Consider the following 14,489-nt stretch of genomic DNA (forward strand, 5'->3'; position numbering starts at 1 on the left):
TGAAGGTGAAGGCTTCGAGTTTTTATTACACACAACTTGCACATTGAAGTCATGTAACTGGATTGGAGTGTAAAAAAAACACATTTTTACCTTTACTTTTTCATGAATGTAAAAGTTTAGATAATTGAAGTGGGGTTTTTTTTCACCATGGGAATACACACTGGGATATATTAGTGATTAAGACATTATTATCTATGTCATTAAGTATCTAAAGCCCCATGAAATAAGTAAATGAAGAAGTTGTTTTGCTTTCCTCATTTTCTACACTATACATGTTTAAAGACTGTTTCTCTCTTTACTGTAACAGTGAACTGGTGTTGAAATCATTAGTGGTCTGAGGGCTCCTCCTCTGGTGGCTTCATGATACAAGTGTTCAGGCACTGAGGGGTTTTTGTTCAGGTCTGCTGATGGTTTGTGTTATTGTGGGTATCTGGCACAGTAATACACAGCAGTGTCTTCAGGCTGCACATTCTGTCCATTTAGAGTCACTGTTTTGCTGGAAGAGTCTAAGTCCATACTGAACTTGTTCTTTAATGAATCTTTGTAGTATGAGGTTTGTCCAACACGCTCCATTCCAATCCACTCCAGTCCTTTCCCTGCAGGCTGTCTGATCCAAGCTGTCCAATAGCTGCTAAGAGAATAAGAGACCTAACAGGTGATGGTCAGACGTTGACCTGGCTGCACAGTCACTGAGGCTGGCTGTGTCAACTGTTGACACTTCACACCTGTTAAAAGAAGAAAGTTTTGTGTGACAAATTATCAAGTTACACTACAAAAGAAGAACTGCTGACTATGACAAATCCAAAGAAACTCACAGGATCCAGCTGCCAACAGCAGCAGCAGAGCTACAGAGAACATGGTTTATGGTGAAGCTGATGTGCTGTGATCTCCACTGACAGTCTGATGTGAAGTTTTTATATCTGAGAAACAAGGAGGATCACTGAGTTTGCATAGAATCAAACACATGAAGCATTAATGTTGGTCAAACTGGAGACTAATAGAAGAGTATGATGACTGTTATTACTGTATATCTGCAAAGTGAAAACACACCTGGAAATCACCTCTGCTTTACATATAATATTCTAATTTCATTACATTTATTTAATTATTTAATTATTTGTTGACTTTACTTACATATTTCTTTCAAACAGAAATACAGCAACAGCACCAGGATCATGTAAATATCATGAAAAGTTGAGTTTGCATAAAAGACGTTGAATGGTTTCAGTGTTTTCAAATGTTTGAAGAAACAGACACACAAAGAAACTTGGACTTTATAGATTACTGCTGTCTTCTCTCAGCAATGGTTTCAATGAAGCTACAGTATGTGATGGAAGAGTCAGATTTTTCATTTATATTAACATTATATTTTTTGTGATGAAATCTTACTTTTAAAGCTCAGTCATACATCAGTGGTACTCAGATGACTGTGTTGTGTAATTTTGAATTAGTTGACCTGAGGACATTAATAATGTGAGACTGTGCAGAGTCTATCAGTGAGGATGAGAGGAGGACATAGTTTTTGTTCATCCAGCTTTAATAAAAATACACAACAGCTCCTTTAGGCTTTCTGTTGTTCATCTTGAGATTTACTTCCTGTCTGTTGAGATGATGAATTGACACTGACAGACTGAGCTGCACTCACTGCTGATGGTAAATATCATATAGATTCAAACTGTGTTATTCAAAATTACCTGAATCAAACTCACACATGACTTTTGTTTCAAACACATTTTGACACCATGTACATGACAAGCAGGAGAATCAGGCTTTAGTTCAGAGTAGGATTCAAGTGTCAGTCAGTTAAGATTAATGAGAAAAGCAGATCTGAGTGTTTCCTTATTGTAAAAGAGGAGAGAGAAACTTGACGCTGACCTCTAGTGATTCTGTAGAGAAATCTACAACTTTTTTTACTCCTTCATATTATGATTCCACATTATTTATAGACATTATGTTGTCTTAATTCATAAAAATATGTATTATTTTTAAACATCTCTATTATTATTTGTAGTAGTTTGTATTTTCTTTATTTTACACCCCGACAAATGTATCGTGAAAGTTGATGTCTCTCATGTTTAGTAAAAATATTTTTGAGGAACACACAACTTTACATAACACAGAAACAAATGTTGCTGTAATTTATTACTAAACATACTCGATTACTAAATGCTACCAGCCCAGAAGATGAGTACTGTAGGATTTTGTACAGCTGCTCAACCAACTCAGTCACTGTGAGTCTCCAGCACAATAATAAACAGCAGAATCTTCAGTCTTCAGACTGTTCATCTGCAGATACAGCTGCTCTCTGCTGTCGTCTCTGGAGATGGTGAATTGGCCTTGAACTGACTGAGAGTAGTATGTGTCACTACCACTACCATAACTGACATAACTGATAGCTGCAATCCACTCCAGTCCTTTTCCAGGAGCCTGTCTGATCCAGACCATGTAGTAGCTGCTGATTGTGAATCCAGAGACTGTACAGGTCAGTTTGTGGGATTCTCCAGGCTTTTTAACTGCTGGTTCAGATTCTGTCAGAGTCTGACCATCAACACCTGTCAACAGAAAAAGGAAAATAAAAATAACCTGCTGACACTAATAAAAGCTCTGCCTTATTCAGATCAGTGAAGATCTTCACCTGCCCAGCAGATAGTTAAAAGCAGCAGTCCTGTCCTATAGTCCATCATGTTAAACTGTGTGTCCACTGTTCTCTGTCATCCTCTCTGCAGTCAGATAAGTAGAGGTGGAAGACATCAAGGTTTTGCATTGACTCCTCCTCACAGAAAGCAGAGAACTGGATTGATCTTTTGAAATTTTGAAATATTGAATTAATATATTAATACATTTTAACAGAAACAAAAGTATCAAAGTAACTCTTCAATACATGTTCATGTTATTCTTTGTTTTGTTTTTTCTCTCAAAATGTCATATATTCAGGATGTCAGAGAACAGAAAACCCCAGTAAGCAAAAAGTGATGAAAACTGATGAGAATACATGAAAAACATGTAACTCCTCAGTACATGGATGTCATTAATATCCATCTTCTTTAGTCAATAAAAATAAAATACCCAACATGAATATCAACTCTGTTTCTTGTGTCAAACAAATATCAGTGAAAACTACAGTAACCAGTTTGTCTCTCTCTCTGTAGTCGGATCAGTAAAGGTGGAAGACAACCAAGTTTTGAACTGACTCGTTCTCACAGACAAAACAATGATGTAAGAATTGCAACACCAGCTAAATGAATTTTGATCTAAATTTGAAAATTGTACTTAATCAGAATTCTCTTCAAAAGTTGAATTTTGTGTTGCAAGTTTGAGTTACAACCAACTTGTGTTGTTGGATATCAGAGTTTCCCCCAACAAACACATATTTTTAACACACTTGCAACAGAATTATCATGACACAAAATAACTTCACTAAAACATGAGATGACACTATGTTTTGTATTTATTAATCTTAATCTCCCCCACCGGGAGATAATTTGGGGAAATGCATGTGTTAATGTTGCCTCTTACATGTCTTTTTCATAAATATGAAAGTTAAGAAATAAAACATTATTCTTGAATTTTTTCATCATAGGAATATACACTGTGATATAATACCAATTAAAACATTTAAGTATCTACACCATGAACTCAATCCTTGTTAAAAGTAAATTTACAAAATGTTTTATACTGTTTATTCTTTCCTTTTTGTAAAAGGGAACTAATATTGAACTCATTAGTGGTCTGAGGGCTCCTCCTCTGGTGGCTTCAAGTTACAAACATGAGATGACATTATGTTTGTTTTTATCCATCTTAGTCTAAACTCAGGTAATTAAAATTATTTTCGTAAACATGAAAAAAAACAATGGCTGCCTACAAGAAAGGACATTTTTTAAAATGGTGAACAGGCATCTACAATACACAGAGGACTAAGACATCAAACAACCTGTTATTGTTTATAATAATAATGTTATTGTCAGTTATTAATGACATTATTTTATTTTAATACCACAGCTTATTTAACTTATTTGCATTTTGCTAATATTTTGATCTACTGAGGTCACCTGTAATGTTTGTATCTATACTGGAGACAGATCGTACCGAAGACTGTGAAAGTGTTTTGTAAAACTCTTGTAAAACTCTTGTAAAACTTGTATTCTCACGAGTAAAAGGAGAAAATGTTACATTTCTTGTCCTGTTCAGTCCTTCCTCTCATTGTTAGTCCAGACTGACAAAAGTAATTTATGTAGATCCACAAACTAAAACTAAAACTAACATAAAGAAAGATTATTTATGTTTAATTTCTTATTAGATGAAAGCTTTTAAAGTGTAGTTGTCCACTGAAATAATGCTGCAACAAATTCACCACTTGAAATTTAATATTGTGAGTCTGAGAGATAGAACACTTTTTGGTAAATGCCTCCACTATTTAATATTATTATAATTGTTGTTTCTTTCTTTACTGTAACAGTGAACTGGTGTTGAAATCATTAGTGGTCTGAGGGCTCCTCCTCTGGTGGCTTCATGTTACAAGTGTTCAGGCACTGAGGGGTTTTTGTTCAGGTCTGCTGATGGTTTGTGTTATTGTGGGTCTCTGGCACAGTAATACACAGCAGTGTCTTCAGGCTGCACATTCTGTCCATTTAGAGTCACTCTGTTGCTGGAAGAGTCTAAGTCCATACTGAACTTGTTCTTTAATGAATCTTTGTAGTATGAGGTTTGTCCAACACGCTCCATTCCAATCCACTCCAGTTCTTTCCCTGCAGGCTGTCTGATCCAAGCTGTCCAATAGCTGCTAAGAGAATAAGAGACCTAACAGGTGATGGTCAGACGTTGACCTGGCTGCACAGTCACTGAGGCTGGCTGTGTCAACTGTTGACACTTCACACCTGTTAAAAGAAGAAAGTTTTGTGTGACAAATTATCAAGTTACACTACAAAAGAAGAAATGCTGACTATGACAAATCCAAAGAAACTCACAGGATCCAGCTGCCAACAGCAGCAGCAGAGCTACAGAGAACATGGTTTATGGTGAAGCTGATGTGCTGTGATCTCCACTGACAGTCTGATGTGAAGTTTTTATATCTGAGAAACAAGGAGGATCACTGAGTTTGCATAGAATCAAACACATGAAGCATTAATGTTGGTCAAACTGGAGACTAATAGAAGAGTATGATGACTGTTATTACTGTATATCTGCAAAGTGAAAACACACCTGGAAATCACCTCTGCTTTACATATAATATTCTAATTTCATTACATTTATTTAATTATTTAATTATTTGTTGACTTTACTTACATATTTCTTTCAAACAGAAATACAGCAACAGCACCAGGATCATGTAAATATCATGAAAAGTTGAGTTTGCATAAAAGACGTTGAATGGTTTCAGTGTTTTCAAATGTTTGAAGAAACAGACACACAAAGAAACTTGGACTTTATAGATTACTGCTGTCTTCTCTCAGCAATGGTTTCAATGAAGCTACAGTATGTGATGGAAGAGTCAGATTTTTCATTTATATTAACATTATATTTTTTGTGATGAAATCTTACTTTTAAAGCTCAGTCATACATCAGTGGTACTCAGATGACTGTGTTGTGTAATTTTGAATTAGTTGACCTGAGGACATTAATAATGTGAGACTGTGCAGAGTCTATCAGTGAGGATGAGAGGAGGACATAGTTTTTGTTCATCCAGCTTTAATAAAAATACACAACAGCTCCTTTAGGCTTTCTGTTGTTCATCTTGAGATTTACTTCCTGTCTGTTGAGATGATGAATTGACACTGACAGACTGAGCTGCAGTCACTGCTGATGGTAAATATCATATAGATTCAAACTGTTATTCAAAATTACCTGAATCAAACTCACACATGACTTTTGTCTGTTATTCAAAATTACCTGAATCAAACTCACACATGACTTTTGTTTCAAGCACATTTTGACACCATGTACATGACAAGCAGGAGAATCAGGCTTTAGTTCAGAGTAGGATTCAAGTGTCAGTCAGTTAAGATTAATGAGAAAAGCAGATCTGAGTGTTTCCTTATTGTAAAAGAGGAGAGAGAAACTTGACACTGACCTCTAGTGATTCTGTAGAGAAATCTACAACTTTTTTTACTCCTTCATATTATGATTCCACATTATTTATAGACATTATGTTGTCTTAATTCATAAAAATATGTATTATTTTTAAACATCTCTATTATTATTTGTAGTAGTTTGTATTTTTTTTATTTTACACCCCGACAAATGTATCGTGAAAGTTGATGTCTCTCATGTTTAGTAAAAATATTTTTGAGGAACACACAACTTTACATAATACAGAAACAAATGTTGCTGTAATTTATTACTAAACATACTCGATTACTAAATGCTACCAGCCCAGAAGATGAGTACTGTAGGATTTTGTACAGCTGCTCAACCAACTCAGTTACTGTGGCTCTCGAGCACAATAATAAACAGCAGAATCTTCAGTCTTCAGACTGTTCATCTGCAGATACAGCTGCTCTCTGCTGTCGTCTCTGGAGATGGTGAATCGGCCTTGAACTGACTGAGAGTAGAATCTTCTGCTATTACTACCACTTTCATACCAGGCAATCCACTCCAGTCCTTTTCCAGGAGCCTGTCTGATCCAGACCATGTAGTAGCTGCTGATTGTGAATCCAGATGTTGTACAGGTCAGTTTGTGGGATTCTCCAGGCTTTTTAACTGCTGGTTCCGATTCTGTCAGAGTCTGACCATCAACACCTGTCAACAGAAAAAGGAAAGTAAAAATAACCCGCTGACACTAATAAAAGCTCTGCCATATTCAGATCTATGAAGATCTTCACCTGCCCAGCAGATAGTTAAAAGCAGCAGTCCTGTCCTATAGTCCATCATGTTAAACTGTGTGTCCACTGTTCTCTGTCATCCTCTCTGCAGTCAGATAAGTAGAGGTGGAAGACATCAAGGTTTTGCATTGACTCCTCCTCACAGAAAGCAGAGAACTGGATTGATCTTTTGAAATTTTGAAATATTGAATTAATATATTAATACATTTTAACAGAAACAAAAGTATCAAAGTAACTCTTGAATACATGTTCATGTTATTCTTTGTTTTGTTTTTTCTCTCAAAATGTCATATATTCAGGATGTCAGAGAACAGAAAACCCCAGTAAGCAAAAAGTGATGAAAACTGATGAGAAAACATGAAAAACATGTAACTCCTCAGTACATGGATGTTATTAATACCCATCTTCTTTAGTCAATAAAAATAAAATACCCAACATGAATATCAACTCTGTTTCTTGTGTCAAACAAATATCAGTGAAAACTACAGTAACCAGTTTGTCTCTCTCTCTCCAGTCGGATCAGTAAAGGTGGAAGACAACCAAGTTTTGAACTGACTCGTTCTCACAGACAAAACAATGATGTAAGAATTGCAACACCAGCTAAATGAATTTTGATCTAAATTTGAAAATTGTACTTAATCAGAATTCTCTTCAAAAGTTGAATTTTGTGTTGCAAGTTTGAGTCACAACCAACTTGTGTTGTTGGATATCAGAGTTTCCCCCAACAAACACATATTTTTAACACACTCGCAACTGAATTATCATGACATAAAATAACTTCACTAAAACATGAGATGACATTATGTTTTGTATTTATTAATCTTAATCTCACCCACCGGGAGATAATTTGGGGAAATGCATGTGTTAATGTTACCTCTTACATGTCTTTTTCATAAATATAAAAGTTAAGAAATAAAACATTATTCTTGAATTTTTTCATCATAGGAATATACACTGTGATATAATACCAATTAAAACATTAAAGTATCTACACCATGAACTCAATCCTTGTTAAAAGTAAATTTACAAAATGTTTTATACTTTCATATTATGGGTTTTTACATTACATACATTAAGGTTTCATTCTGTTTATTCTTTCCTTTTTTTTAAAAGGGAACTAATATTGAACTCATTAGTGGTCTGAGGGCTCCTCCTCTGGTGGCTTCATGTTACAAGTGTTCAGACACTGAGGGGTTTTTGTTCAGGTCTGCTGATGGTTTGTGTTATTGTGGGTCTCTGGCACAGTAATACACAGCAGTGTCTTCAGGCTGCACCTTCTGTCTGTTTAGAGTCACTGTTTTGCTGGAAGAGTCTAAGTCGATACTGAACTTGTTCTTTAGTCAATCTTTGTAGTATGAAGCCCCAGTAAATCTCATTCCAATCCACTCCAGTCCTTTCCCTGCAGGCTGTCTGATCCAAGCTGTGTAATAGCTGCTAAGAGAATAAGAGACCTGACAGGTGATGGTCAGACGTTGACCTGGTTGCACAGTCACTGAGGCTGGCTGTGTCAACTGTTGACACTTCACATCTGTTAAAAGAAGAAAATGTTTTGTGACAAAATATCAAAAAAGAAGAACTGCTGAGTATGACAAATCCAGAGAGACTCACAGGATCCAGCTGCAGCAGCAGCAGAGCTACAGAGAACATGGTTTATGGTAAAGCTGATGTGCTGTGATCTCCACTGACAGTCTGATGTGAAGTTTTTATTGCTGAGAAACAAGGAGGATCACTGAGTTTGCATAGAATCAAACCCATGAAGCATTAATGTTGGTCTAACTCGAGACTAATAGATTTTTTTTATGGAAGTCATCTCTGCTTTACATATGATATTCTAAATTCATTACATTTATTTAATTATTTGTTGACTTTACTTACTTATTTCTTTCAAACAGAAATACAGCAACAGCATCAGGATCATGTAAATATCATGAAAAGTTGAGTTTACTGCTGGTGACATTAATAATGTGAGACTGTGCAGAGTCTATCAGTGAGGATGAGAGAAGGAGGACATAGTTTTTGTTCATCCAGCTTTAATCACAGTCTTAAACACAAAAATACACAACATCTTCTTCAGGCTTCCTGCTGTTCATCTTGAGATTTACTTCAATAATAAGTGCAAAAAGTAGCATTTATATATTTGATTTGTTAATGAGTAAATGCATCTGGCACAGCCTTTTTCCCTGAAACATATTGTTAAGGGTGTAAAATGCTTCAGTTTCAGGATTGCATGTGGTTTTGACTATGTATTGGACAATCAAAACTTATGTTTCAGAAACAATCAAATCAGAACTTTTGATTTTTTTTTTAAATTACCAAAATGAAACCAGAACTAGTCTTTTTACATTATCTGTAAACGTTGCTTCCAAGGAAAAACACACAAAAATAAACCTTCACCAAATACAAACATTTTTCTATTTTAATAATCTATATTTATAAAGGTTACAAATAAGACTTAAATATTCAGCCAATCACTACTTTTCATCACTGACAGTTCAACACAATCAGTTTTGCAAAACAGTGATAATAAAGGAATGAATGTTATCAGTGGTGGTAAATAGAGGAAGTAGTTTTTGTATGACTCTTCTATTACTGTCTCTCACTGTGTAATGTCGGGCGCAGTAATACACTGCTGTGTCCTCAGTCTTCAGACTGTTCATCTGTAGATAGAGTTTACTGCTGGAGTCATCTCTGGAGATGGTGAATCTACCCTGGACTGACTGGGAGTAATAGACAGAAGAACTAGATGTGTGTATAAAAGCAATCCACTCCAGTACTTTTCCAGGAGCCTGTCTGATCCAGTTCATCCGGTAGCTGCTGAATGTGAATCCAGAGGTTGTACAGGTCAATCTGTGGGATTCTCCAGGTTTTTTAACCACTGGTTCAGATTCTGTCAGAGTCTGACCATCAACACCTGTTAAACCAAAACAGAAAATGGTAACTTGCTCTATATTGGTAAGTTTTTAAAGACAGTTTAAACACAAGATTTGTGATTTTTTATCACCTGCACTGAAGATCATTAAAAGCAGCAGTCCTGTCATACACCCCATCATGTTAAACTGTGTGTCCACTGTTCTCTGTCATCCTCTCTGCAGACAGATAAGTAGAGGTGGAAGACATCAAGGTTTTGCATTGACTCCTCCTCACAGGAAGAAGTGGATTGAATTTGGCCATCATAGACCCGATGTTTGTTGAACTGAGACAATTATAATGTATAATTAGAGTTGTGACTTGAGCCAAATGAATTTGAATTTAAATAAGTTTGTGATCTGAATTTTTTTTGCTTGAAATTGAATTTTGTTCTTTTAATCATAAAAATATCATGCATAAGAATTATTCACAAGAAAATCCCAAAACAAAAACTGAAAAATCAACCATATGCAGAACATTAAAACACTTACAGCAAACTCTGAATTGTTGGATCTCAAAAATCAACCATCTGAAATAGTTTCTGCTCATATTATCATAACGCAAAGTCTCAACTTTAACGAAAAATAACTTTTAGGAGATATGATATACTGTTTCCCATCTGAAAGAAAGTCTACATCATGATTTTCATACTTCACATGCACATAACCTGAAATGAGTGATTGATTAGAAATCTAAAAATTGATTATATATTTTTCTAAACGGTAATATCTTAATAATACAGTAACATAAGGTTTATTAATTAAATAAAATCAAAGAACATCTAAGATGTAAAATGAGATGATATTGAAAACAAATACAACAAATGACAATCAGGAGATGTGAAACTCGTTGGTTGAGATCAGGCAGCTGAGGGGTGAGTAGAGCAAAGGTTCAGTCACTTATGACAAGGTGAGATTTTGGAACCACTAGTAGGAACCAACATGAAGATCTCAAGCAATGATCAGGTTTGTATTGGAAGAAAAACAAGCAGTAAAAAGCTCCTCACAGGATCCAGCTGCCAACAGCAGCAGCAGAGCTACAGAGAACTCGGTTTATGGTGAAGCTGATGTGCTGTGATCTCCACTGACAGTCTGATATGAATTTTTTATAGCTGAGAAACAAGGAGGATCACTGAGTTTGCATAGAATCAAACACATGAAGCATTAATGTTGGTCTAACTGGAGACTAATAGTAGAGTCTGATGACTGTTATTACTATTATTATTATTGTTTTTAACTGCTGGTTCAGATTCTGTCAGAGTCTGACCATCAACACCTGTCAAGACAGAAAAAAGAGCCTAACATGCATCAAGTTGGTAATACAAATGTAAATATGTCAGATAAAGATTGTGGAAATCTTCACCTGCCCAGCAGATAGTTAAAAGCAGCAGTCCTGTCCTATAGTCCATCATGTTAAACTGTGTGTCCACTGTTCTCTGTCATCCTCTCTGCAGTCAGATAAGTAGAGGTGGAAGACATCAAGGTTTTGCATTGACTCCTCCTCACAGGGAGAGAGAACCGCATTGAACTTTTGAAAATTTTCAATATCTATTTTAATATAAAGTTTATAGTTATTTTAGTTAAGTTTTAATAGAAAAAGTACCTCCTGAACTAATGTTGCTTTGTTTTGTTTTTCTCAAGTGCTCATAACATTCAGGATGGCAGTGGGAAAGAAAACCCCAGTAAGAATATAAGTGAAGAAAACTGATGAGAATACATGAAAAACATGCAACTCCTCAGTACATGGATGTTATTAATACCCATCTTCTTTAGTCAATAAAAATAAAATATCCAATGTGAAACATAAACTCTGTTTCTTGTGTCAAACAAATGTCAGTGAAAACTACAGTAACCAGTTTGTCTCTCTCTCTGCAGTCGGATCAGTAAAGGTGGAAGACAACCAAGTTTTGAACTGACTCGTCCTCACAGACAAAACAATGATGGAAGAATTGCAACACCAGTTAAATGAATTTTGATCTAAATTTGAAAATTGTACTTAATCAGAATTCTCTTCAAAAGTTGAATTGTGTGTTGCAAGTTTGAGTTACAACCAACTCATGTTGTTGGATATCAGAGTTTCCCCCAACAAACACATATTTTTAACACACTTGCAACTGAATTATCATGACACAAAATAACTTCACTGAAATATGAGATGACATTATGTTTTGTATTTATTAGTCTTAATCTCACCCACCGGGAGATAATTTGGGGAAATGCATGTGTTAATGTTGCCTCTTACATGTCTTTTTCATAAATATAAAAGTTAAGAAATAAAACATTATTCTTGAATTTTTTCATCATAGGAATATACACTGTGATATAATACCAATTAAAACATTTAAGTATCTACACCATGAACTCAATCCTTGTTAAAAGTAAATTTACAAAATGTTTTATACTTTCATATTATGGGTTTTTACAATACATACATTAAGGTTTCATTCTGTTTATTCTTTCCTTTTTGTAAAAGGGAACTAATATTGAACTCATTAGTGGTCTGAGGGCTCCTCCTCTGGTGGCTTCAAGTTACAAACATGAGATGACATTATGTTTGTTTTTATCCATCTTAGTCTAAACTCAGGTAACTAAAATTATTTTCATAAACATGAAAAAAAACAATGGCTGCCTACAAGAATTGTCATTTTGTCATTGTCATTTGACAGGCATCTACAATACACAGAGGACTAAGACATCAAACAACCTGTTATTGTTTATAATAATAATGTTATTGTCAGTTATTAATGACATTATTTTATTTTAATACCACAGCTTATTTAACTTATTTGCATTTTGCTAATATTTTGATCTACTGAGGTCACCTGTAATGTTTGTATCTATACTGGAGACAGATCGTACCGAAGACTGTGAAAGTGTTTTGTAAAACTCTTGTAAAACTCTTGTAAAACTTGTATTCTCACGAGTAAAAGGAGAAAATGTTACATTTCTTGTCCTGTTCAGTCCTTCCTCTCATTGTTAGTCCAGACTGACAAAAGTAATTTATGTAGATCCACAAACTAAAACTAAAACTAACATAAAGAAAGATTATTTATGTTTAATTTCTTATTAGATGAAAGCTTTTAAAGTGTAGTTGTCCACTGAAATAATGCTGCAACAAATTCACCACTTGAAATTTAATATTGTGAGTCTGAGAGATAGAACACTTTTTGGTAAATGCCTCCACTATTTAATATTATTATAATTGTTGTTTCTCTCTTTACTGTAACAGTGAACTGGTGTTGAAATCATTAGTGGTCTGAGGGCTCCTCCTCAGGTGGCTTCATGTTACAAGTGTTCAGGCACTGAGGGGTTTTTGTTCAGGTCTGCTGATGGTTTGTGTTATTGTGGGTCTCTGGCACAGTAATACACAGCAGTGTCTTCAGGCTGCACATTCTGTCCGTTTAGAGTCACTCTGTTGCTGGAAGAGTCTAAGTCGATACTGAACTTGTTCTTTAGTCAATCTTTGTAGGCTGTGGTGGATCCAACAAGTGCACTTCCAATCCACTCCAGTTCTTTCCCTGCAGGCTGTCTGATCCAAGCTGTCCAATAGTCACTAACAGAATAAGAGACCTGACAGGTGATGGTCAGACGTTGACCTGGCTGCACAGTCACTGAGGCTGGCTGTGTCAACTGTTCACACTTCACACCTGTGGAGGAAAACATGTTGAGTATTGAATCAGTGTAATAACAGTGAGCAGTCAGTGTGCTGTGATCATACTGTCAGTGTCTCTGCCTCAGTGAGACTCACAGGATCCAGCAGCAGCAGCAGCAGCAGAGCTACAAAGAACATGGTTGGTATTGAAGGTGATCTGATGGGAGCTTCTCTTCTTCTGCTGCAACTGACAGCATGATATCAAGTTTTTATAGCAGACTGTGAGGAAGTTCACTTTGCATAAAGAAGGATACTGACAGGCTATAAAAGAGGGATGGACTGTTGTGTCACACATAGTCAACTTGGAATTGTGTTATTAGCATTTATTTTGACACATATAAATGTATTATTTAAAACAGTAACTTGAAGTTAATGTTCTTTCATTCTTAAGAAAACTTCTAACACAAGTCAGACAAATGCATTTAAACTCAAATAAACAGACAATTTAATTTTTCCATTCTGCCTCAGCTACAGAGAACATCAGAGATACACAAGCGCATGTCTGAGATAATGAAGATGTTTTATCAGATTGTCTAACCATCATTTCAAATCATATCAGTAATGATCCACTGGATTGTCCAAATTTTTTAGCCAATTGCACAGGTTCAGTTAGTATCTGACTTTCAGGGAAAAAATTAAAAAATAGTTTATCTGTCCGGCCCGCAACTTTACTGTTTTGGTTCATTCTCACCATTCTCATAGCGTTGATTTCATCCACAGCAGGCATTTTTTTGCAGCTTTAGCAACCAACTGCTGAACATAGTCAAGCATTTAGTAGGTAAAAAGCCACACACAACTCCAAATGAATGATAATGTTGCTCCATAACTGTTGGATGTGATCAACTGTTTGTTATAAACATATAAACATAAAAGGTGATGATATGTCAGTGTTGTGTTCAGATATTGCAGGTTTTAAGTTCCACATAAACAATGAACTAAGATGAGTGTTGATGAACTTCTATTTGATTTTTACTGTGTGTGTGCATGTGTGTGTATTGTATGTGACTGTATGGTCCAGTATTTATTCTTTACGTACTGTATTTTATTACTGTACTTTATTATTTCCATACAGCTGAATACACAAAACAAGTGACATAGTTGGGGTTTATCAGC

The 14,489-nt window shown here is 35.4% G+C and overlaps 1 pseudogene; it reads right to left on the minus strand.

Moving 5' to 3' along the window:
* Nucleotides 1–4,566: 4,566 nt before the first annotated feature.
* LOC137168345 (uncharacterized) lies at nucleotides 4,567–13,514 on the minus strand (annotated as a pseudogene).
* Nucleotides 13,515–14,489: the final 975 nt, after the last annotated feature.

Source organism: Thunnus thynnus, chromosome 17 (assembly GCF_963924715.1).
Source record: "Thunnus thynnus chromosome 17, fThuThy2.1, whole genome shotgun sequence".
Taxonomy (NCBI): Eukaryota; Metazoa; Chordata; class Actinopteri; order Scombriformes; family Scombridae; genus Thunnus; species Thunnus thynnus.